Raw genomic sequence first — 22,528 nt, forward strand, 5'->3', positions numbered from 1 at the left:
GTGGGATCATTTAAGGATACGAGGTATAAGAGATAGTATGTATAGATTTAATCTTCATACATGCATAAGACTAAGACTTTCAAGAAAGAAAGAGTGTCATGTCTCTTGTTATCCAAATTGGATTCAAGGGATTCCCCAAGGGGAATGGTTAAGCCGTAAGGGAGCCACATTTCACTAAGTTAAGATGTCATGTCTTTTGTATACCTTCCAAGGTTGGGTACAAAAGGTTCTCCAAGGGGAATGGGGTAAGCCGTAAGGAACCCGCACGTTCACTAAGGGAGTCCGGTGCGCTCTTGCTAAGCACTTCACCGGTAGTAAGGGATTAGCTTCCGGGGTTACTCCACTCGGGACTAATTCGTAAAATGAACTCAGATAAGTTGTTTGTTACATGCTAACATAATCAATGAAGCTAACTATGCATATCTATTATACATACTTATGTTATGTCATAGAGCCTTGACGTAGATCTTCAAGAACAAGTAGAGACTTGGCGTAGTTCATCAAGAAGTAGTAAAATAGCAAGAATCACTTAGGTGGTAAGAGATGATATGTTGTAGATACAACATATTAAGCAAGTAGAAGCAAGTAAAGAAAGATATGCCGACGACGATCTTAGGTTACCCCTAATCGTCCGGTTTAGAATCGTGTCATGATAGAGAGATAAGAGAGCCTTGATGCTGAGAGTGTACTCTTGGCAATGCGGTTTTAGTTCCCCCTTCACCGCCATGACACGTATAGAAGAGAAGCCTATAACAAGTTAAGAATATTAAGACGGCCCTATCAAGCACCACCGTCTAAGAAAGCAAGTCCCCACACACGTATAATCAACCGGCAGGTTGTATTATAGACACGTGGTGACCGTAGGTTTCCCCCGTGGTTGCCTATAGCCTAGGGTTAGGTGGAACTCACTGAGACATTATGTCTCATCCCAATCCTTATTTGTTTCATATATCAGGATGGTTTACCAAGCTAGTAGCCGAATGGATGATGCGACAAGTGTTCGTTCGTACCCACTGCTGGATCATGTGGATTTTAAAGGATGCATTTATTATTCTTTAGAAAAGCTGAGATGTAATATCATTGTACGAACGCCTTTGTTGTGTATTATATTCCTTCGAAGTGTTATTGTTGTAAAATTTTAATGTATCCAGTACTAAACTAATCCACATGCTAGACTTTCTAGATACGTCTAGTATGGGTGTTACAACAACACTTGTTACTTTCCTCTATAAAAAAAAAAAAAACTTGTTAGTAAAACCGAATTGAAAATTAGTAAAGAAAATGTAGTTGAAAATGAAGAGAGAAAATGAAAAATGAAGAAAATTGGTAAGAAAAAGATAAGAGAGGAGAGTGAGATTAAGAGAGAAAAATTTATTATTAAAAAATAAAGGTGAGAAAAAAGTTTATTTTTTGAAGGAGAGAAAAAAGTTTATTATTAAATAAATATAGATGAGAGAGAAAAGTTTATTATTATAAAAAGAGAAAGATGATAGAGAAAAGTTTATTATTAAATAAAGAAATGTGAGAAAGAAAGGTGAGAAAATGAGTTTTAGTAAAGTGGGTTTTGATAGTGGATTTCACAAAAATAACCCTAAAGTTGTAAAGGAAAAAGTAAAAATTGAAGTATTATTAATCATAGTATATTATAATATTGTACTTGTTTTAGTATTGACGATATTAAAAAAACTAATAAATGAAAATACATTTTATAAATAAATATATACTCACATATTCCCAAAAAAAAAATATAGTGAGATATATTTTTGTTAATATATACTCATTTGTATTTTATCAATATATAGTTCCCCTTAAATTTCAGAAATAAGAATATATTAATATATTACTATAAAACAAACATATACTCATATATATTTTTATTAATATATGTTCCATACAACCACATATATTTTATTAATATATTAATAAAACATAGGCAATCGCGGTGTTTAATTAGAGATATTAAAAAAATACTAATTAAAACTCATCACTCATTGTAGTTACTAAATTGGATCCCCTGTTTCAATTGTACACTCAAACGGATTTTTTAGTGATACATTTAAAAAAACAACAGAAAAATTTGAAGTATGATTAATCGAAGTATATTATAATATTTTTCTTGTTTTAGTATTGACGATATGAAAAAAGCTAATAAATAAAAATAATCATAGATTTTATTTACTAATATGTTTGAGTGTGAAAAATTAAAAATGAAGAAAGTTGGTAAGAAAAAGATAAGGGAGGAGAGTGAGATTGAGATAGAAAAATTTATTATTAAAAAAAAAAAGGTGAGAGAAAAGTTTATTATTAAATAAATATAGATGAGCGAGAAAAGTTTGTTATTATAAAAAAAGAAAGATGAGAGAGAAAAGTTTATTTTTAAAAAATAAAGGTGAGAGAAAAGTTTATTATTAAATAAATACAGATGAGAGAGAAAAGTTTATTATTATAAAAAGAGAAAGATGAGAGAGGAAACTTTATTATTAAATAAAGAAAGGTGAGAAAGTGTGTTTTAGTAAAGCGGATTTTGATAGTGGATTTGACAAAAATAACCCTAAAGTTGTAAAGGAAAAAGTTTAGAAGAAAATTAGGTATGGGTAGTTAAGTAATTTTGGAAATATCTTGTTTTTATATATTGTAAGTAGATTAATAGGACTATTTGTTACTGTCTAGCTAGAACTAGAAGGTTTCCAATGTTGTATTATTTCTGTAGGGTCCAGCCAATAGTAAGTGCACAGTGCTGCACGTGAAGCGTTGTTTTTCTTTCCACTAGCTTGCGGTGCCAGCTTTCTTGTGCATGCATAGTATCCAAAAATGTGAAACAATAGTGAGATACCTCCTTCTAGACATAGCAACAAACGGCAATTGAAGCAAGGCACACAACAACAAACCAATCATCACAGATGTGAGAGAGAAAAAAATCCTCACTCAATGAGAGCGGAGAGAAAAATAACCTTAAAGTTGTAAAGGAAAAAGTAAAAATTGAAGTATGATTAATCATAGTATATTATAATATTGTACTTGTTTTAGTATTGACGATATGAAAAAAGCTAATAAATAAAAATAATCATAGATTTTATTTACTAATATGTTTGAGTGTGAAAAATATTAATATGCATCCCGTGAAAAAATATAATTAACATATTATATAATAGTTATATCGTAAAATACAAAATCATATTCTTCTATAACAACAACACTTGTTACTTTCCTCTATAAAAAAAAAACTTGTTAGTAATACCGAATTGAAAATTAGTAAAGAAAATGGAGTTGAAAATGAAGAGAGAAAATGAAAAATGAAGAAAATTGGTAAGAAAAAGATAAGAGAGGAGAGTGAGATTGAGAGAGAAAAATTTATTATTAAAAAATAAAGGTGAGAAAAAAGTTTATTTTTTGAAGGAGAGAAAAAAGTTTATTATTAAATAAATATAGATGAGAGAGAAAAGTTTATTATTAAAAAAAAAAAGAAAGATGAGAGAGAAAAATTTATTATTAAATAAAGAAATGTGAGAAAGAAAGGTGAGAAAATGAGTTTTAGTAAAGTGGGTTTTGATAGTGGATTTGGCAAAAATAACCCTAAAGTTGTAAAGGAAAAAGTAAAAATTGAAGTATTATTAATCATAGTATATTATAATATTGTACTTGTTTTAGTATTGACGATATTAAAAAAACTAATAAATGAAAATACATTATATAAATAAATATATACTCACATATTCCCAAAAAAAACATATAGTGAGATATATTTTTGTTAATATATACTCATTTGTATTTTATCAATATATAGTTCCATTTAAATTTCAGAAATAAGAATAAATTAATATATTACCATAAAACAAACATATACTCATATATATTTTTATTATTATATGTTCCATACACCCACATATATTTTATTAATATATTAAAAAAACATAGGCAATCGTGGTGTTTAATTAGAGATATTAAAAAAATACTAATTAAAACTCATCACTCGTTGTAGTTACTAAATTGGATCCCCTGTTTCAATTGTACACTCCAACGGATTTTTTAGTGATACATTTAAAAAAACAATAGAAAAAATTGAAGTATGATTAATCAAAGTATATTATAATATTTTTCTTGTTTTAGTATTGACGATATGAAAAAAGCTAATAAATCAAAATAATCATAGATTTTATTTACTAATATGTTTGAGTGTGAAAAATGAAAAATGAAGAAAATTGGTAAGAAAAAGATAAGAGAGGAGAGTGAGATTGAGAGAGAAAAATTTATTATTAAAAAATAAAGGTGAGAGAAAAGTTTATTATTAAATAAATATAGATGAGAGAGAAAAAAAAAATATTATAAAAAAAGAAAGATGAGAGAGAAAAGTTTATTATTAGAAAATAAAGGTGAGAGAAAAGTTTATTATTAAATAAATATAGATGAGAGAGAAAAGTTTATTATTATAAAAAGAGAAAGATAAGAGAGAAAAGTTTATTATTAAATAAAGAAAGGTGAGAAAGTGTGTTTTAGTAAAGTGGGTTTTGATAGTGGATTTGACAAAAATAACCCTAAAGTTGTAAAAGAAAAAGTTTAGAAGAAAATTAGGTATGGGTAGTTAAGTAATTTTGGTAATATCTTGTTTTAATACATTGTAAGTAGATTAATAGGACTATTTGTTATTGTCTAGCTAGAACTGGAAGGTTTCCAATGTTGTATTATTTCTGTAGGGTCCAGCCAATAGTAAGTGCACAGTGCTGCACGTGAAGTGTTGTTTTTCTTTCCACTAGCTTGCGGTGCCAGCTTTCTTGTGCATGCATAGTATCCAAAAATGTGAAACAATACTGAGATACCTCGTTCTATACATAGCAGCAAACGGCAATTGAAGCAAGGTACACAACAACAAACCAATCATCACAGATGTGAGAGAGAGAGAGAAAAATCCTCACTCAATGAGAGCTGAGAGAAAATAACCCTAAAGTTGTAAAGGAAAAAGTAAAAATTGAAGTATGATTAATCATAGTATATTATAATATTGTACTTGTTTTAGTATTGACGATATTAAAAAAGCTAATAAATGAAAATACATTTTATAAATAAATATATACTAACATATTCCCAAAAAAAAAACATATATTGAGATATATTTTTGTTAATATATACTCATTTGTATTAAATAAATATATATTGACATATTCCCGTAAAAAAAACATATAGTGAAATATATTTTTGTTAATATATACTCATTTGTATTCTATCAATATATAGTTCCCATTAAATTTCAGAAATAAGAATATATTAATATATGGTCCATTCACAACCCTCTGAAGGTACCTAAGCACGGGATTATGAATGTTACTAGCTTTGTTGGATCTAGAGACAAATTCCCTAAGGTCGGTGATACGCTCCCAAAAGATAACGGGTTGATAGTCAACCGGTTTTAAACTTTGGTCCCTAAAATCACGTATATACCCCTCATTTGCAAAGCCTAAAGCATCACAAAAGTGCTGAAGAGACATATCATAATCAACATTCATTAGCCGGAAAACAACTCTATGGTTAGGGTTATCATAATTCAACCTTTCCTTAGTGAAAGTAATAGAACTTAGAAACTCATAGGTGAAGTTCTCATAACCCCTCATAGGTCTCAACATCTCAATCCAACCTAGGTTTCCTAACAACTTATAAACATCATCCCTAATCTATAGCACATTCAAACTATAAGAATCAGGATATCTAGATGGATGCAAGGGTTTAGAGGTTAGAATTTTATACCTATCCCTTTGCTTGTTGTCTTTGAACTTGATTCCATGATTCTTTTCTTGTGCTTTCTTCTTTGAGGGAGGTCCTCCAGAAGAGCTTGTTGGTTCCTTACCACTTCTCCTTGAAGCCATTGTCCTTGACCTTGGTTTGACTTTGTGGGGTTTGGTGAAGGTTAGGGTTTTGAAAATTTTTGGTGGAAAGGATTGGTTTAGGCTTGGGGTTGATGTTTGAGTGAGGTTTATGAGTTTAGGTGTGGAGATTGGTTAAGAGTTTGTGGTTTTTAGGTTAAGTTTAATGGAATAAGAGTTTGGTGAATTATGGGTTTGGGTGGATGAAAGTTATTTTTGATGGAAGGGTTTTGTTTAGGATAATGTTTAGAATTGTTTGGTGAAAGAATTGAGTAGATTGGTGGAGATTTGATGGAGATATGAAGGTTTGAAGATGGGTGGTTGTGGAGGTTTAGAGAGGAGTTTGAAAGATGAAAGAGGTTTATGGTTGAGAATGAGGAAGAAGGAAGGAAAAAAAATTGAGGTTATAGGGTGTAGAAGTCGGGCACGGCCGTGCCACATATTGGCACGGGTCGTACCAAGGTTCTGGTGTTTTACCTGTTTTGGTGTGCAAAGTCTGGCACTGCCGTGCCAGCTAGGAGCACGGGTCGTGCCAAGTTTCTGGTCATAAGGGCCTCAAATTTTTTCAGTTTTCTCGAATCATACTTGGACAATTACCTACAAAACACTTAAAACAAAGGGAAACAAACAAAATAAAGCAAATAAATGCGTGGGTTGCCTCCCACGAAGTGCTCTTTTAGAGTCATTAGCTTGGCAGTTAGAAAGAGTCCTTAAAATGGATCAAAGAGATCATGTTGTGTAGATGACGCTATGAAGCGTTCTTTCACATCATGATCCTTAAATAATGCACAAGAGTAAAGAGCGGGACCTTTCATAATATTTTCCAACTCAAAGCCTACCATTTTATCACTCACTTGAAAGACGATCCTACCATTCTTAACATCAACAAGGGCTCCCGCAGTCGTGAGGAAAGGTCTACCAAGGATTATAGGGACGTCATCGTCCTCTTCAATGTCAATGACCACAAAATCAGTTGGGATGTATATCCCTTCTATTTTAACAGGTATGTCCTCAACATATCCAACTAGTTTCGTGGTAGAAAGATCAGCTAACTTCAACTTTAACTCGGTAGGTTTCAACTCTCCTATCCCCATCCTTTTAAAGAGGGACAAAGGCAGCAAACTAACACTAGCTCCTAAGTCACACAAGGCTTTGTTTATGGTTTCATTCCCAATTTCATAAGGTATGGCAAAGCTACCAGGATCTCTAAGCTCAGGGGGTGTCTTCTGAATGATTGCACTAGCGTCCTTAGCCAAGGTTATTGTCTCATTATGCTCTATAGTCTCTTTCTTTGAAAAAAAATTCTTTAAAAACTTAGCATATAGAGGCATCCGAGACAAAGCTTCCGCAAAGGAAAGTTTAATGCAAATCTTCCTAAGTATGTTAACAAATTTTTCAAATTTACCCTCCAAGTTAAGCTTAGCAAGATTTAAAGGGGATGGAGTTTTGTTCTCATCAAGTAGTTTCATATCTTCTATCACGGTTTTATCACTTAAAAGCTCGACACTTTCTATCCCAATACTTTTAACCATAGCAATAGTTTCGCCTAGCTTACTACCCCCAAAAGATATGACATTAACTTGGGCTTTGGGATTGGCTTCGGTTTGACCAGGAAAGACTCCCGGTGTTTGAGAAGAGGTAGCCACTTGTTGGGCTACTTGGGCGATTTGGGTTTCAAGCATTTTAGAGTGAGTAGCAATAGAATCGACTTTGGTGTTGAGTTTGGAAAGCGAATCGTTCAGAAATCCAGTTTGGTTTTTAAGCTCTTGAAGTTGTTTAGTTTGATTAGAAATAGAATTTTCCAACAAGATTTCCAAATTAGATTTCTGACGGTTGATTGCATAGCCAGGTGGTGCTACTTGTCCATAGGGATTTTGAGGGTTTTTATAAAAGTTTTGATTTTGCCTCATCCCTTGGTTGTATTGAACATAATTCATTTGCTCAACACCATTAATAGCACTACCTAGTTGGCAATCAACACCAGCATGACCAGTTATACCACAAATTTCACAAGGAGTAGAAGCAGAATTGATGGCACTAACATTGAATATTTTGAATTTTTGAGTTAGCGCATCAATCTTAGAAGCAAGGTGATCATAGTTAGAAACTTCGTACATACCTACCTCCTTTTTGGAGGGTGAAGAACTAGTGATGGCTCTTTCGTCGGTCCATTTGTAATGATTTTGAGCCATGTCTTCAATCAAGGCATATGCTTCCATGTAGTTCTTGTTCATTAGAGCTCCACCTGCAGCTGCATCAACATACATCTTAGTGGTATAAGACAAGCCATTATAAAAAGTGTGGACTATAAGCCACTTCTCTAGGCCATGGTGGGGACAAAATCTTAGCATTTCCTTGAAACGCTCCCACGCCTCATAGAGAGATTCCCCATCTTTTTGATTGAACCTTGTGATTTGGTCCCTTAGTTTAGCAGTTTTAGATGGTGGAAAGAATCTGGCAAGGAATGCTTACCTCATTTGATCCCATGAAGTAATGGAACCGACTTCAAGAGAATGAAACCAAGCGCTAGCTCTATCCCTTAAGGAAAAGGGAAAGAGATGAAGTCTTACGGCCTCTTGGTTTTCTTTTAGGGTTCCACTAATTCGTAGGAAAACAGAGATGTGAAGATTGGGATCCTCGGTGGGGGATCCCGAAAATTGGTTTTGCTGCACCAAGTTAAGTAGGGCAGGCTTGATTTCAAAGTTGTCATCCTCAACCGTTGGGTACACAATAATAGCTTGTGGCTCAGCTGTAGACGGTGTTGCATACTCTTTGAGTGTGCGATCAGCCATGGCGGTATTATTTCGTGCGTCTCTCTTTCGTTTATGCAAATACCTTTCGATCTCGGGAATTATTACCACTCGATTTCTGGTTTTTCGCATAAAAAATTGAGAACCCAAGAAGTTAACGATAACAGAAAAATAAAAAGATAAAAAGAAAAAGAAGAAGAAAAGAAGAGAGAATTCTAATCACTAAGAAAAAGTTAATTACATTAGTTAACTCCCTGGCAATGTAACACCCTATTTCTATTAAGCGGTAAAACGCGCGAATACATCAGAAATATTCTAGAAATAGATGCTACGTCTCCGAATAACCACAATTCATACATGCATAAGGATCATGTTTTACCACATAGCAGCGGAATAATATATAATTCATAAACACTCTGGATCTCCAAACTAAATACAAATGTATCATCCAAATCTCAAATAACAGAATATCTCAACAACTCCAAAATACAAAGTCAAATAAACAACATGCAAAGAGTATCCTAGATCAGAGCCCTAATCTAGACACTTGCATGAACAAGAGGAACTCCACTCCTCGACATCAACTAGCAACAACTAAGCATCCTGCACTCCATCTACCCGTCCATACGGAAAGGTAGGTGGTAAACCACTGAGGGTTAGCGTTACATCATCATAATCCACTTAAAATTAACAAGAATCTTTGAGAATGAAAGATACATTTAAGAACGATGAATAACAAACTACACATGTATTCACAAGTATTTCATAACATTCACATCATTCAATATCAACATCTCAAATTCATATCCACAAGTGTATCATACACACATCACAAAATCAACCATCTTAATCAACAATTAACAAATTCAATCGTCATTCGCAACTCAAATGTATTCCAATTCACCAACAAGTATGCAATGGCTCTAGACTCATCTAGATGCATGTGGTACCAATTCTCCTCAAGGTCGTCACCCATGATGCAACAAAAACATCATTATCAACGGCTATAGTCAACGGCAATATGGATATAACATCCGACACGACATATGATGCATGAACATATGACTCAATTCACTATGCATATGTTCACAACAATTCAACGGCTATAATCAACGGCTATAAGTCAACGGCTATAATCATCATTCAACTATATCATATAGTTCATCTCTCCACATAGTTCCTTACATTCCAAATAAAAGAACAATTACAACATATGATCACAACATCATATTAATCACCTAACAACCATTCATACATCATCTCATAATCATATCAATCTAATCATAGAGGGTTCATAAGCAATTGGCCTTCAATGATCATTTTCAATCAAGTTCGTCTCAAAAATCACAATATTGAAAATAATTGAGCACCTAAGCCAAAACCAGGTAAACAAGTTCAATTGCCTATGCCATGTATTCTCATAAGTCACATATGCGTGCAATAGAGATTACATAAGCAATTCATCGGCCAAACACAACGAAATTATACGATTCACTAAGTTCGTCTCTTAATTAATTCATTTCAATGCCAAGCAACATAAGAACTCAATAGACCCCTTTAAACAAAGTTATTTCCTTCATAAAACACCCCTAGATGGTTAGGATAAAGCCCCTACACTATGGAACAAGTTTGGAAGCAATTGGATTGAAGAAAAATGCATTTTTAGGGTTCCTTGTCAAACAGGATCGTGGCACGTGGGTCTCCCATCGTGGCACGATTTTTCCAGAGTCAAAAACACTAAAATTTCTGGGCAGAATCGTGGCACGTTGGTCCCGCATCGTGGCACGTTCTTAGTTTGACAGACAGCATCAGATTTTTAACCTTCACGTTTTCGAGCATAAAAATCAAACCCTTAATCCGTTTTCAATGCCGTTTTCGCCTACATTCTCCTAACACTTAGCTCTATCATAATGTACAGAAAAATTCAAGTTTCAACCATCCCAAAATCATTTTCCAAAACCTCACATCATACTCATTTTTCAAAACGGTTAACACTCGAATTTTCACACGAAAATCCCGTTTTCTCCCAAACGACTCGACTAACAAAATCGCAACATGAAAACAGAAATTCTACCAAGTTCAATTCATCCATCAACATCAAAAACTCAGCCAACAACTTCATATATCAAAATTTCATTTTGGTCCTTCACATGAACAACTTAACACAACTTCACAAATTTGAACCACAACAACAAATCTCATCATAATTCTCCAATTCATGATACCCAATGCATCAATTCATCAACAACACATCTAACAACAACAACAACAACATCTAATCATGAAATCATCCACAATTTAACAACCACAACTTCATTCTTCATCAATTTCACACAAAATCATATCATATTCATATATATCCATTTTGACATACAAATTCAACAACAACAACACAATTATCATACAAATCATGTTCTCAAACATAACAACAACAATTATGCACGAATTTACATCAATTAAAACCAATTCATCAATTTCATGAAAATGGGTAAAAGAGAAAAGTTATGAAATTATGAGTGAAGCCTAACCCTCTTACCTTAATTCTCCACAATCAATAGCTATTGCCTCACTTTAGCTCCAACCCTTGATTCTCTAGCCTCTTCTAGCTCTCTCTCTAGTCCCTTCTCTTCAAAACCCTTTTTCTCCTCTTGAGCTTTTCTCTCTAACTCTCTCTAATTGTGAAATGAAATGAAATGAAAATGTTTGTAACCCTATCTCTTCACTAACACAAGTTTATAAAGGCTCACTTAATGGGCTTATCTCACAAACCTTAAAGGGCCTAACCCATTTCTAATTCAACCTCAAAAATGTTACTACTCACTTACCGGTAAAATATAACACTAACGGTCACTTAACGGTAAATAAAATAATTACTACACTCTCCAACACTTAGTAAAATAAAACCCTCACTAAGCACTAAAAATAACCTTCGGCAAAAATTACAAAATTACCCCTGCCCTCAAAATGACCAAAATACCCCTAAGTCCAAAATGACTAAAATATCCTTCTAACACCGAATTCTACGAACCCCAACCAAAAATACACACAGAGGCAATTAATCACATAAGAGCACATATAACAAACACAAATAAATAATAAAATAAATCTAACGAAAATCGGGCTGTTACAGGTAACGGCGCCAAAAACTTGATAGGCCAAACCGCAAGTGCACGGTCTATCAAAGTAATAGTAGTAAAAGAGAGTATCGTTCCGCTAGGGAGTTGTTCAATTTAACTAACTTTAAAAGAATGATTAGAGGAGGAGAAAGTTATAAAAGAGGAGGTTTAGTTGGCTGAAGGTAAATAACAATAATAAAAAGAGAGCATCGGGATCATTGGTTCGTCATAATAACAAATCCTTCACTAGCCAAGACTTTAACATCTAATTTCATGGTTTACACCTTAATCTCTAAAGACCGGTTTCCCTTAGCCCCTCACCTTTCTGATCAAGTCCGTGAGAGTTTACCCCTAGCAACCAAGCCTATTTCGCTGACTTGATTACTAGAAGAAGCTTTTAGGATTGAAACTACACATGTCTCAAGGATTGCAAAGACTATTTCGCTGCCTTTGCAATTCTTGCCTAGATTCACTTGTTCCAATATCAAAGCTCCGCTGTCGCATTATGAATTGATATTTGGGATGATGGATTAACAATTATCAAACCCTCCACTTTCGTTTCCACAGTTTGATAATGGTTAATCCATGTTAAAACGGTGAATCTAGATTAGAAATTACGGCTACATGAAATTAGGGTTTAAGCTTGGTTCGATTAGGTTTATGTCATTAGACTTATAAAATAATCCCAAGACAAGAGAAGTCTACTCACTCATGTTCATCATAGACATGGGGGAGAAGAGAGAAAACATAAAATAAATTGCAAGAAAGTAAAGAAATAAAAAGTTGAACTTTATTATGAAAACAATTGTCACTATTTGATTCCAAGAATAAAGATGAATATTTGTGATGGAGAGCTACTCTATTTATAGCTTTACAATTGACTTAAAATCTAAGCAACTACAAGGGCTATTCGGTAAAATTGAAACAGAGTAGCTTGGGCTCGAAGAAAAGCAGCAAAAGGACTCCTGGAGGGTGGCACGGCCGTGCCACATGTTGGCACGGGCTGTGCCAAGCTTTTGACTTGTGGGAGACATATTTTTGTCTCCGTATCTTCGTATTTTTGTTCCGAATTTGCTCCAGACTCCTTTCTTTTGGTCCAAGACACCTTCCATCCAATATTTGTTCCTGAAATATAAAATATGCAATTGAAGTAAAAAGATTAAAAAAGGAAATAAAATTGCAATAAAATAATATCAAATGTAAATAAAACTAAACTAAATAATGCATAAAAATAGACTAAATATAGACTCATCAGTCTGCTGCTGCAAGGCTCTGATTTTTCAAGTATGGTACCTTTTTCTCTTATCTACTATTGCATATGATGATTTGTGAAAAATTGCGAAAGTAGGTTCAGAGATCTGTAATATACTTCTTCTATGTCCTGAAAATTACGTGTGATGACTGAAGAACTATATTTTGGTATCTATTTATAATCTGAGGTTGTGAACCTTTCTTCAAGGAAGTTTTTGTTTTGTGAAGATTGAAGGAAAGGTTGCGTGTGGTACCTCTCTGGTTTGATTGGATTGGCCACAATTTGTTTTAGCCAAAAATTTGCCAAAGGGGGAGATTGTTGGATATTTGTATGTTGGCTTCACTTTTGCCTAAAACAAATATTCACTTCAGATGTGGAACACATTGTTCCAACATTCAGGCTATGTATGTGTGTTCTGTGCCTTGCCTATGTTTACGCACGCGTTCGCTTGTTTTAAGGAATCCACGCCAACATTTGTGTTGGTCAAACCGCTTGTAGTTGTGAGAAGATCAGAACATATGTGTGTTGGGTATTTGTGTTGGCTACATTATTGCTAAAACAAATATCCTTGCTCTGTAAGTTGGAACCAATGTTCCAGCATGTAGTGAGGCATCTCTGTAAGATGTTGGATGCAATGTTTCAACATCCTGGCACGATTCAGTGTGCCTGGGTTTCGGCCTTATCTGTACGCGCGTATTTTATCGCTTAAGGAAACCATATTTCCTTTACTTACTGACCAAGTAACGCGCATATCTTATAAGAATCAGCTGTGGAATATTTCTAAAATAGATATTTTATTTTAGGAAATATTTGTTACAATTTGGAATGTTTCAAAATAGGTTCCGACATATTAGGACTTTCCAGATTTGTTTCTGATTCTGTTTTGCAGGTTTGCTGAACTGATCTACAAGTTTACTGAAGCCCAATGAATTATTTAGCCCAAGCTATTTCAGTATAAAAGGAAGACTTCAAGACCTAATTGCTCATTCAAGCAGTCATACTAAAAAGTTTAGATCTTTAGGGTTTGAGTCTTCATGTATTCTGTTCTTGTATCGTTTGTGATGCAAGTCTAGAATCTTTACTGTGTTCTTTCTAGTGTCGTGTTTAGATACTTGTTTAGGACTGGTTTTGTGAGTATTGATACTCTTGTGCATCAAACCGAAGCTGTGAAACAAGGTTTGGTTGTTTGTATTGGAAGGTAACTTATATCTTGTTGTGTTTGAGGTCTGATAGGTCACTGGGGCAGTGACTGACCATTAGGATAGTGAGATGGGATCTCAGATCTAGGAGTTCCTAGGTTCAAGTCTATACGGGTAGGTCCTAGGTCATATAGTGTAAACGACGAGTTTGCTGAGAGCTATTGAATAAGGACTACACTAGTGGATTTCCTTCCTGGCTTGGTAGCCCCCAGATGTAAGCGTGTTATGTTGAATTGGGTCAACAAACTTCCTGTGTTCTTTATTTTCTGTCCTTTATTTTTCTTGTTTTATTTCTGTTTATCGCATGATGTTGAAACATTAAACGAAACATTGCAAACGTTAAAACATCTGACAGAACGTGTTAAAACAAGTGCGCTAGAATTTCAATTGGCATCAGAGCAGGCACCCTGCCTGTTTTAGGGTGAGCTCCAGGGAGTTCTATTCTAGCACTATGGACAAGGAAGGTGGTTTTGTAAATAGGCCCCCTCTGTTGGATGGATCTAACTATGACTATTGGAAATCATGTATGTGTGCTTTTCACAAATCCATTGACAGCAAAACATGGAAGGCGGTTCTGAGAGGTTGGGAACATCCTGTTCAACTAGATGCTGATGGTAACAGACTATGTGTTGAAACCAGAAGAAGAGTGGACTGATGTTGATGATGAATTGGCTCTTGGAAACTCAAAGGCATTGAATGCTCTGTTCAATGGTGTAGACAAGAATATGTTTAGATTGATCAAGCAATGTACTGTCGCTAAAGATGCTTAGGAGATTCTCAAAACTGCTCATGAAGGAACTACTAAGGTAAAGAGTGCAAAATTCCTACTCCTTACTACAAAGTTTGAGAATTTAAGAATGCTGGAGGATGAAAGCATTCAGGATTATCATCTGAATATTCTTGATATTGCTAACTCTTTTGAGTCTCTTGGAGAGAAAATCTCTGATGAAAAACTAGTCAGAAAAATCCTCATATCTCTACCTAAGAGGTTTGACATGAAATTTACAGCTATTGAAGAGGCTCAGGACATTTCAAGCTTCAAGGTTGATGAACTGATAGGATCCTTGCAGAATTTTGAAATGACTGTCAACAGCAAAACTGATAAGAAAGGCAAGGGGATTGCTTTTGCTTCTTCTGTAGAATCTGATGAGTCACAAGCAAATCAAAAAGATGATGAAGACATGGCAGAATCACTGGCACTGCTTGGGAAACAGTTCAAGAAGATTTTAAGAAGAGTTGATAGAAGGTCCAGGCCAAATCGTCAGAACATCTTCCCTAACATTGACAATCAGTTTAGTAAAGAGACGGCGGCAACACCTGATGAAGCAAACTCTCACTACAAAGGAGTCCAATGTTATGAAGGTGAAGGGTATGGACATATCAGAACAGAATGTGCCACATTTCTGAAGAAGCAGAAGAAAAGCTTGACTGCCTCCTGGTCTGATGATGATGAATCTGAAGAAGATGGAGAAAGAGAATCTGCTAAGCACATAGCAGCTTTGACTAGTAAAATTGTTCCTGATGTTGACTCATGTGTAGAAAACTTGGGTGTTGCTGAACTCATTGCATCCTACAAATGTCTTACTGAAAGAAACTACAACGCAAGCAAATAACTTGAAGAGCAGAGAAATATCACCAGTAAATTGGAGAATGATAGGATCAGTCATCAAGCTAAAATTTCAGGATTAAACCACAAGGTAACTCTGTTGAACTCACATCTTAGTCTAGCGATGAAGCAGGTAAAAAGGGAAACTGGTAAAATAACTCCAACTTATGGTGAATGTATGTTGCCCCATATTGAAAAAGGTGTAGCACCACAAGGAATACGTCTGACAGGCAACTTAACTGGTATGTCGAACATGATGTTGGAACATCTAATCACCTTCAATAAATATAATAGGCCACATCCTGATGGAATGTATGATAAGAAGGTTAATCAGTTCTTCTGTACTCATAAGGAACAATCAAGTAGCATTGCAGCAAAAAACTTGAAAGACGGGCTACCTGTTGATATGAATGATAAACTTGAAATCTGTCCACATAAGAAGTTGAAAAACTTGGTACGCATGGGTCCACACTCATTACAACACACTAATCCGATTTTTCTGTCCCAAACCCACACAAACACGCCAACAATAACACACAAAAACTCCTCTCCTATCACTACCTTCTCTCTCAATCCTCCTGAGTTCAAACACACACAACCTTTTGTACTTTACCCTTTTCAAACAGCTCATCCCCGCATCTTCACCAATCAGAACCAACAACTTCAGACCAGCAAAAACTCACGCCCTGTACTCAACCAAGCCATGGCCTCTGAACACCAAGAAACCAACACTTCAGTTCCTATGATGGTCGAACCAATCACTACTGTTCTGCCCAGAAAGGTTAAAAGGAAATCACCCACTAACTCCAGTCCAAAGGAGAAGAAACGTGATAAATCTAATGTGGGAACACCTGTGACAACCTTATGTATGTTTGTCCAAGCAACTCCCTTTGTTACTACTGCTGTCAAACCCAATGTTGAGCCTTGTGTGAAGGATGCTAACAGTATTGATGCTGAAGGATTCCTCAAAACTACTTCCTCTTCTGAGTATGATGAAGGTAATTCTAATGCCTCTCTGATTTTTGATATACCTGTATCTAGTGAAAAGCCAGGTTTGAAGAACTTTAGTGTCATAAAGAGAACTGTGTCCATAGACATGGATCCATCTAATGATGGTAAGGTTGCAAACTTTAATGTTCCTGCACAAGAACATGGAGACATGAATGTTGAGGGAAATGGTGAAACATCCTTGAGTAAATTTGATAACCATGAGTATACTGCTACCACTGGTAAAAATAAGAATTCTGGTTCTGAGACTACTTCAGCAGAGGAAGTGAACTCTGAAAAGATGATTATTAGTGACCACTCTAATGGAAATGAATAATCTAGGGGTAAGACTAAAGAAAGCCTTGCTAATAATGAATCAAGTCAGGAGACTCACTCAGATAAGAGAGTTCCTTCTAAACATTCTGTTGAGAAACTTCCCCCTGATAAAGAGGAACATAGTAGGATTGAGGTTATTGCAGAGAAAGATATTTGTGCTAATAAGGTCAATGAAGATCTGGTGAACATTGATGATAGGGTATCTGGTGACATTTCAACTACAAAAAGAGGGGTTGAATGTGTAGCCAAAAGACTAAAGAGTAACAAAAGAAAGGTAGTCTACCATGAGGATGAAACCCCAAAATTTAAGAACAAGACTGCTGGTATAGGCCCTAAGAAAAGTTGGAGCAAGGTAAAAGTGAAATCTAATGCCACGAGATCAAGGAAGAGGAATGTGGCTTCTTCAGATGAGTCTGACTACTATGTTGGAGAAGATGTGTCAGACATCAACGTATCTGCTTCAAAAAGGTTTGCTGAGAAGAAAGTTGGGAAGATAGTCACAAATGTACCTATTGATAAGGTATCTTTTCACTTTCCTGAAAATGCACTTAGGTGGAAGTACATATTTCACAGAAGGTTGGCTCTGGAAAGAGAACTAGGCAAGGAGGCTATGGAAATGGAACAAGTAATGAGTATGATCAAAGAAGCAGGGCTTCTAAAAACAGTGTGCAATATTGGTAACTGCTATGAAAAACTTGTAAGAGAATTCTTGGTAAATATGCCTAAAGACTGTGACAACCTTCTGGGTCAGGAGTATCAAAAGGTATATGTTAGAGGTGAATGTGTCAACTTCTCTCCTGATATTATCAACAGATTCCTGGGGATTGAAGAGGTTAATGCTGCTGAGCTGAAAGTAACTAACAACCAGATATGTAGAGAAATCACTGCTGATCAAGTAAGAATTTGGCCTAGGAAGGGAAAAATTTCCTCTGGAAAACTGTCAGTCAAATATGCTATTCTCAACCAAATAGCTGCATCCAACTGGGTTCCAACAAAACATTCCTCTGATGTTGCTACAGGCTTGAGAAAATTCATTTACTCTGTGGGAACTGGAACTAGAATGAACATTGGAAAATATGTCTTTGAACAAACTGTCAAGCATGCTAAGACTGATGCTGTTAAATTTCCTATAGCCTTTCCCACTTTGTTGTGCAATATTATGATTGAACAACATCCTAGTTTGATAACTGCTGCTGACACTCCAAAGAAGAGGGAATCTCCTCTTACCATTCACTCTAAGTTGTTTGAGTCCAGTCATGTTCCAGACCTTGTTGGAACATATGGGAATGTACCTACTGCAGGGCTGATGACAAAGCAAGAGATTATAGCTGCACTCAAAGACACTTGTGTCATGATGGATAAAAGGAAAGCTTAGTTTGAATTAATGATTCACTCCCTGAAAGGGGAAAGTACAGATGTAGATGAACAGAAGGAAGATGAAGGAGCAGAAGAAGCAGACAATGATAATGAGGACAACAAGGAAGATTCTGATAGCAGTTCTGGAGCTGCTGAATGATTTTTTTGGTGTTTTATTTTGTGGGCTATGCCCTGAATACTTTTTGTGCACCTGTGTGTGTCTATTTTGGATGTGTAATACCCTAATACTCTGGATCTTTTTTGGTATTCTACTAAGTACTCTGCATTTCTGAATTCATTCTTCTGGTCTCTCTCTCTCCCTGGCGTTATTCCTTTCCGTTTGGCACATTTTGTGGCTAAAAAGGGGGAGAAAAATTGATGTGTTTCTGCTTATACTCCCTATTTGTATAGGTGCTCTCTTGCATGTATCTATAATATGCTTGATTGCTACTCTATGTTGTTGCATTTATTTTGCAACTATTTTAGGTTATGTGTAGATGTTGGCTCTTATGTTGCAACATCTTCATGATAATCTGAGAATCTGTCTCAGTATTTGTGTTTGTACATGTTTCCTTGCTGACATCCTCTGATATGTTGGGACATGTCTATGAAGGCTGGTGTAGGGGTTAGCACTTGTGCCAGAACATCTCTGTGCTTCTGAGGTTCTACTTTTCTCAGATGTTGTACATGTTCCCTGAAAATGCTCATTCTAAGGTTGGAACATGTCTGTGAGACTCTATGCAGATGTTGGCACTTTAGCTGCAACATCTTGATGTAATTCTGAGAGTTTTCTTAGAATTCTAGTGTACAGGTTCCCTCTGTCTGGTGACTTCTTAAAGTCAAAGTTGTTTTGTGTGTGACCTTTGATAGGTCTGCTAGCATGTATCTGCTGATGGTTGCTAGTTTGTGAATATTCCTTGAATGTCTATGTCCAGATCCTGAATCTTTTATGTCTATACATTAGGAGTTTATCTGTTCAAGATTTTCTGTATGCATGTATTCAGGGGGAGTAATGGAATATTCCTGTAAGTAGTCACTCGTGAGATCTTATATTCAGGGGGGAGTGATACTTCTATGTGTGCTTGTGCTAAGTCCAAGTTGGGTGAAAGGTTTAAACATCTGCGTCTATCACTTGTATGTTGAGTCAAATGTTTAAACATCTGCGTCTATCACTTGTAAGTTTGGGAACTTGTGTTTCCTGACTTCTGTTGCTGTTGGTGATAGGTATCTGAAGACATCCTAGTCTGTCACTTGTAAGTATAGGAACTTAGGTTTCTGTGCTTCTATGGTCTGTTGGTGACAGTACTCTGTAGGTATAGGAAATTTATTTTTTCCCTTGCCTCTATGTGCGGCAGGTACTCAAGTCTGATGTGCTAAAGGATGTTGAGACATCCTATGTCTGTAGCATTGGAAACTCATTTTTCCTCTGCTCTTGAGAGATCTTGCTTCTCTCCACTTTTGTGTTGGAAGTTATCTTCCTTGAATGTAGCATTGGAACCTAGTATTCTACTGCTCTTGAGAGAAATTGGTTCTCTCTTCATCTTTTGTACAAGAACTTATGTTCCCTAGATGTAGCTTAGGAATTCATTCCTCAGCTCTTGAGACTATGCTACTGATCTGATCCGCTGCTGCTTGTCTCTGATCCAGTGTAATACCTCTGCCAGCTTAAGCTGAGATTGAAGATCCGTGAGGTATTCTATGTATGCACACTTCTGCTTTCTCTAAAGTGATACTGCCTGCTACTCCTTCTTCTTGAATATGTGTTCGTGATGAGTTGAGGAAGTGTATCTATGGTGTCTCTTTGGATTTTGTGTGCTAGCTATTTCTTCATTGGTGTGTGCTCATGCTCTTGGAGGAATGGTATCTTCTGTATGCCCTTGAAGCTTTTAGGATTGAAACTACACATGTCTCAAGGATTGCAAAGACTATTTCGCTGCCTTTGCAATTCTTGCCTAGATTCACTTGTTCCAATATCAAAGCTCCGCTGTCGCATTATGAATTGATATTTGGGATGATGGATTAACAATTATCAAACCCTCCACTTTCGTTTCCACAGTTTGATAATGGTTAATCCATGTTAAAACGGTGAATCTAGATTAGAAATTACGGCTACATGAAATTAGGGTTTAAGCTTGGTTCGATTAGGTTTATGTCATTAGACTTATAAAATAATCCCAAGACAAGAGAAGTCTACTCACTCATGTTCATCATAGACATGGGGGAGAAGAGAGAAAACATAAAATAAATTGCAAGAAAGTAAAGAAATAAAAAGTTGAACTTTATTATGAAAACAATTGTCACTATTTGATTCCAAGAATAAAGATGAATATTTGTGATGGAGAGCTACTCTATTTATAGCTTTACAATTGACTTAAAATCTAAGCAACTACAAGGGCTATTCGGTAAAATTGAAACAGAGTAGCTTGGGCTCGAAGAAAAGCAGCAAAAGGACTCCTGGAGGGTGGCACGGCCGTGCCACATGTTGGCACGGGCTGTGCCAAGCTTTTGACTTGTGGGAGACATATTTTTGTCTCCGTATCTTCGTATTTTTGTTCCGAATTTGCTCCAGACTCCTTTCTTTTGGTCCAAGACACCTTCCATCCAATATTTGTTCCTGAAATATAAAATATGCAATTGAAGTAAAAAGATTAAAAAAGGAAATAAAATTGCAATAAAATAATATCAAATGTAAATAAAACTAAACTAAATAATGCATAAAAATAGACTAAATATAGACTCATCAGTCTGCTGCTGCAAGGCTCTGATTTTTCAAGTATGGTACCTTTTTCTCTTATCTACTATTGCATATGATGATTTGTGAAAAATTGCGAAAGTAGGTTCAGAGATCTGTAATATACTTCTTCTATGTCCTGAAAATTACGTGTGATGACTGAAGAACTATATTTTGGTATCTATTTATAATCTGAGGTTGTGAACCTTTCTTCAAGGAAGTTTTTGTTTTGTGAAGATTGAAGGAAAGGTTGCGTGTGGTACCTCTCTGGTTTGATTGGATTGGCCACAATTTGTTTTAGCCAAAAATTTGCCAAAGGGGGAGATTGTTGGATATTTGTATGTTGGCTTCACTTTTGCCTAAAACAAATATTCACTTCAGATGTGGAACACATTGTTCCAACATTCAGGCTATGTATGTGTGTTCTGTGCCTTGCCTATGTTTACGCACGCGTTCGCTTGTTTTAAGGAATCCACGCCAACATTTGTGTTGGTCAAACCGCTTGTAGTTGTGAGAAGATCAGAACATATGTGTGTTGGGTATTTGTGTTGGCTACATTATTGCTAAAACAAATATCCTTGCTCTGTAAGTTGGAACCAATGTTCCAGCATGTAGTGAGGCATCTCTGTAAGATGTTGGATGCAATGTTTCAACATCCTGGCACGATTCAGTGTGCCTGGGTTTCGGCCTTATCTGTACGCGCGTATTTTATCGCTTAAGGAAACCATATTTCCTTTACTTACTGACCAAGTAACGCGCATATCTTATAAGAATCAGCTGTGGAATATTTCTAAAATAGATATTTTATTTTAGGAAATATTTGTTACAATTTGGAATGTTTCAAAATAGGTTCCGACATATTAGGACTTTCCAGATTTGTTTCTGATTCTGTTTTGCAGGTTTGCTGAACTGATCTACAAGTTTACTGAAGCCCAATGAATTATTTAGCCCAAGCTATTTCAGTATAAAAGGAAGACTTCAAGACCTAATTGCTCATTCAAGCCGTCATACTAAAAAGTTTAGATCTTTAGGGTTTGAGTCTTCATGTATTCTGTTCTTGTATCGTTTGTGATGCAAGTCTAGAATCTTTACTGTGTTCTTTCTAGTGTCGTGTTTAGATACTTGTTTAGGACTGGTTTTGTGAGTATTGATACTCTTGTGCATCAAACCGAAGCTGTGAAACAAGGTTTGGTTGTTTGTATTGGAAGGTAACTTATATCTTGTTGTGTTTGAGGTCTGATAGGTCACTGGGGCAGTGACTGACCATTAGGATAGTGAGATGGGATCTCAGATCTAGGAGTTCCTAGGTTCAAGTCTATACGGGTAGGTCCTAGGTCATATAG

General features: G+C 35.6%; 1 non-coding gene and 1 pseudogene across 1 annotated transcript; one reads left to right on the forward strand and one right to left on the reverse strand.

Moving 5' to 3' along the window:
- Nucleotides 1-4,647: 4,647 nt before the first annotated feature.
- LOC146915895 (uncharacterized) lies at nt 4,648-8,644 on the reverse strand (annotated as a pseudogene).
- Nucleotides 8,175-8,281, forward strand: LOC146915896 (small nucleolar RNA R71). Its single transcript, XR_015017068.1, has one exon. It is a non-coding gene; the product is annotated as a small nucleolar RNA R71 (small nucleolar RNA).
- Nucleotides 8,645-22,528: the final 13,884 nt, after the last annotated feature.

The sequence above is a fragment of the Medicago sativa genome, chromosome 6, assembly GCF_051527215.1.
Source record: "Medicago sativa cultivar Bolivia chromosome 6, Bolivia_mono, whole genome shotgun sequence".
Classification (NCBI taxonomy): domain Eukaryota; kingdom Viridiplantae; phylum Streptophyta; class Magnoliopsida; order Fabales; family Fabaceae; genus Medicago; species Medicago sativa.